Raw genomic sequence first — 5,047 nt, 5'->3', positions numbered from 1 at the left:
GCTTCATGTGAATAGTTTATAGTAAACTACCATATGAACAAGGTTGTATGCACTAAAATAGAATTGTTAAATAAATTGGTAACTAACTTAGGGACCTTGAAGAAGTTCAAGGGGCATCGTTTTCGCTGTCAAGTTGGTTTCTACTTTCAAAAGAGAGTCTATTTGCAAGAAAAAGAAGCCTGCGAAGAAGCAGAAGACTAAGAAAACACCAAGTAAGGAAGTTCCAAGAAAAAGGCCAATTGCAAGGAAAAGTGTTTCCATTGCATCATGGACGGCCATTGGAAGAGGAATTGTCCTACATACATGGGAAGCATAAAGAACATGAAGGGTGACAGACCTTCAGAAGGTATGTCAGATATGCTCAGGATACTTAGGGACTGTTACCTATTGCTAGCAGAAATTTGATTTCTGTATTTTATTTAGCATAGAAAGATTTTTTATTTGAAAAAATAAATTGATTCAACATGGTTTTATGATTGACAGTCTCTATCACATACATATGGATGTATCTGTGAATATACCTGAGCAAACAGTGAATACCATAGGATCTAATAGATCCAAAAATGAGATAAATCTAAAGTATTTGTGGCACCTCAGGCTTGGCCATATAGGAGAAGACAGAATAAACAAATTGGAGAAACATGAGCTTTTGGGCTCATTGACTTCCGAGTCATATTTGATTTGTGAATTCTGCCTTCAAAGAAAGATGGCCAAATTATCCTTTGTAGGACAGGGAGGTCCACTGAAATACTTACCCTAGTACACACTGATGTGTGTGGCCCATTCGATGTGCAGACTAGGAGTTGTAATTTTTACTTCATTTACCGATGATTACTCGCGGTATGGATATGTGTATGAGACACAAATATGAAACTTTTGAAAGGTTCAAAAAGCTTAGATATGAAGTAGAAAAATAAGCACAAAAACTCATTAAGGTTCTTCGATCAGATCGAGGAAGTGAATACCTTAATGAAGAGTTCCGTGATTATCTCAAGGAGAATGGTATAGTTTCATAATGGACTCCTCCTGGTACACCACAGCTCAATGGAGTGTCAGAGAGGAGGAATCGGACTCTATTGATATGGTCCAGCCCATGATGAGCTTCACTGATTTACCCTTGTTTCTTTAGATAGATGCCCTATTTTCAGCTATTTACTTGTTGAATAGAATTACCTCTAAAAGTCCGTTCCTACCACACCATATGAGATATGACATGGTAAGAAGCCGAGTCTTGGTCATCTCAAGATTTGGGGATGTCCGGCCCACGTCAAGCGACAACAGGCGGACAAGTTAGAGGATAGGACAATTAATGCTCGTTTTATTGAATATCCTGAAAGATTTATTAGGATACAATTTTTTATCCCAAAGGATCACAAAGTGTTTGTGAGACGCCATGCTATCTTCATGAAAATAGTTTATCCTTGATAGAGACAGTGGGAGGAAAATTGAACTTGAAGAGAAAGTCTCTGAAAAGCAACGAGTCATGGATCCTATCGAACCCATTCATACAGAGCCAGTACACGATGTCCCTCAACCACCTTGCAGATCTAGTAGGGTCTTCCATCCTCCCGATAGATACTTAGGTATGCTAGAAGAGGATACCAAGGAAATATTTCTAGTGGGAGATAGGGATCACACGCAGGATCCCAAAACCTACGACGAGGCGATATCTGATATCGATTCCGAGAAATGGTTGGAAGCTATGAAGTCAGAGTTAGACTCCATACATTCCAACTAAATCTGGACCTTAGTAGATCCACCAGAAGGTATTGTACCTATTGGATGCAAATGGATCTACAAAAGGAAGATAGGTTCGGATGGAGAGGTAGAGACCTATAAAGCAAGGCTTGTGGTGAAAGGGTATAGTCAGCATGAGGGCATTGACTATCAGGAGACCTTTTCACCTGTAGCCATGCTAAAATCCATCCGAACATTGCTTGCCATTGCAGCATTTCATGATTATGAAATCTGGCAGATGGATGTGAAAACAGCTTTCCTGAATGGATATCTTGATGAAGACATCTATATGGAACAGCCTTTGAGTTTCACTTCCAGTGATGGAGATCACAAGGTTTGCAAGCTGCAAAGGTCCATCTATGGACTAAAGCAAGCATCTCGGAGTTGGAACACTCGTTTCGATGACGCAATCAAAACGTTTGATTTCATCAAAAACGAAGAGGAACCATGTGTTTACAAAAGGATTAGTGGGAGTGCTGTTGTATTTCTCGTACTGTACATGGACGACATCCTCCTGATAGGGAATGAGATTCCCATGCTAACCTCGGTCAAGGTCTGGTTGTCAAAAAGGTTCTCCATGAAAGACCTTGGGGAAGCATCCTATATTTTGGGAATAAAGGTCTATAGAGATAGATCTAAAAGGATGCTTGGCCTATCACAGAAGATGTACATAGAGGAAGTGCTGAAAAGGTTCAGCATGAAAAAACTCTAAAAGGGGTCTCTTACCCCTAAGGCATGGAATTAATCTCTCCAAGAAGATGTGCTCCAACACATCTGAAGAGATTCAACGCATAAGCAAGATCCCCTATGCATCAGCAATAAGGAGCCTCATGTATGCCATGCTATGTACATGACTTGATATAGTACATGCTGTGAATGTCACGAGCATATGTCAATCAGATCCAGGCAAGAAGCACTGGATAGCTGTGAAGAACAGTCTTAAGTACTTGAGAAGAACTAAGGACATATTCTTGGTCTTTGGGAGAAGATCAGAGTTGAAGGTAGAAGGATGCACACATATTGATGATAGAAAGTCTACATCAGAATATGTGCAATGGTGGTTCAGTAAATTGGAAGAGTTCCAAACAACCGATCATTATAGATTCTACCTTAGAAGCTGAATGTTAAGCCGTATCTAAGGGTGCAGTGGAAATCTTCTGGTTAAAAGTTCATTGCAGAGATAGGTGTAATGTCATTAGATGCCATAACACTTTACTGCGATAACATTGGCACCATAGCACTAGCTATGGAGCCAAGGTCTCATCAGAAGTCCAAACACATAGAGCGGCGCTTCCACTTCATACGCGACTATGTTGAGAAGAAATATGTAGAGGTGCAGAGAGTAGACTCCACGGATAACGTGGCAGACCCGTTCACTAAGCAGCTGAGTCAGCAAAAGATTGAAGCCCACCTTGAGAAGATGGAGCTTAGATATATGACTGATTGGCTTTAGTGCAAGTGGGAGATTGTTAGATGTATGTCCTAGAAGCCAATCTGGCTGACACATTGTTAATTCTAGGGACATAATTTTGTACTTGACTATTTATTATTGAATAAATAAAAGGCATCTTTTCATTCATATTATTTATGTGTCTATGAATCGTCCAAGAAATTAATAAGATGATGATACATATTCTCAAGAGTTGAGAATTTGAGCCATGTATCATTGGTGATTAATTTCTAAATGCTTCTGATCAATGGATCATCACGAGGACGGTGATCGATCCGATCAGTGCACATATCACTTTCCTTCTGGATGGACGAGACTTGAGTCCACAGTCTAGGGACACTGAAGTGATAGTGCAGGTGCTTGTTAGAGAACAAGGGTACTGAGCATGACCAAGACAAGAAGTCACTTGGATGTCTATCCACTCGCCAGTGACTTGCTTAATGTTGCAGTAGTGTGACTGGTCCTTTGACCTGCGGTGCTTCGGCTACTCACAGTGAGGTTATTGTAGTTTGACTGCACACATACATGGTCTCTAGCCATATGGGTCCCATGCAGTGTAGATTGGCTGCAGTAGGTTCACTGTAGGAGTAGGGTATGCACCTACAAGGAATCTATCAACCTTGATAGAAGAGGAGTGATCCTATGTGATTTGTTAGACTGAGTTCTAAGACCTTGGCCAGGGCAGTAATATAAAGTGGAGAAAGAGTTTTCCCACTATCGAACTCGAGTCGAATAAATCTTGACATATGACAGACGATGGGGTTTGACGAGTTGTCCATGACCTCCGTCCTGTAGGGATCCACGATAGTAGGACTGTATCACATGGTAACTGCACCTAGAGGTTCATCTTTCTATTCTACTGGGTAGCCACTACATGCTGCTAGGTGTCACTGGTGGATGGTGGGACTCACAGGGATTATCTCGATGATCGATAAATCCTAATGAGTTGAGTTGGAATCGTTCCAACCCATTGAAAGGAGTTTTCAATGATATAGTGATAGAGATCACAATATATCTCACTACCAGTCAGAGTAGAACCTATGGGGTCACACACACTAGAAGTATTGACCGATCCGATGGTTGAAAAGTGATTATGAATCACAAGTAATCAATTCGATTGATATTCAGTTGAAGAAAGAACAAAGGGAATCAATTAATTAGACTTGAAACAAGAGTCCTACTTCGAGTAAGATTCCTAGAGTCCTAATTGGATTAGGACTGGGAATCCTAGTTGGAGTAGGACTGGATTTCCTACTTGGAATAGGATTCCTGCAATCCTAATGAGATTAGGAGTTTTGAATCAAAATTGGATTCCTACTTGGAGTAGGATTCCTAGAGTCCTAATTGGATTAGGACTTCGGATTCAAATAGAGTCCTAATTGGATTAGGACTAAAATTATATATGTCCTAATTTGGATTAAGGTTTCTTAAGTCACAATTAATTATTAATCTAATGAATCAATAAGACTCCTAATTGGATTAGGATTGAAGAGTTCAATTGAGTCAAAATTGATTTAAGTTCTAATTGGATTAGGACTTACCTAGATTGGATCCAAATTGGTTCACCCTTGGGCTAAGCCTAATTGGATTAGGGCTTGACCACATTAGGGCATTCCAATCCCTACCTAATATGGATTAGGGTTTACCATGAGGAAGGGGATAAGCCCCTCCCCTTTCCACGTGGAGAAGGGAGAAGGGACGGCGCCCCCTCTTAGGAAAGACATCAAGAACTCCTAAATGTTAGGAGCTCCACATGTCTATAAAAAGGGACTTGTGGGCGGCACCTAGGGCATAGAAGAAGTCCTCTTCCTCCTTGCCGTACGCCTCCCTCTCCTCTCCTCTTGGTTCAGCCGCAAGCAA

Source organism: Phoenix dactylifera, unplaced genomic scaffold, assembly GCF_009389715.1.
Source record: "Phoenix dactylifera cultivar Barhee BC4 unplaced genomic scaffold, palm_55x_up_171113_PBpolish2nd_filt_p 001161F, whole genome shotgun sequence".
Taxonomy (NCBI): domain Eukaryota; kingdom Viridiplantae; phylum Streptophyta; class Magnoliopsida; order Arecales; family Arecaceae; genus Phoenix; species Phoenix dactylifera.
The sequence above is the reverse complement of the archived record's forward strand: the minus strand, read 5'-3'. Positions refer to the sequence as shown.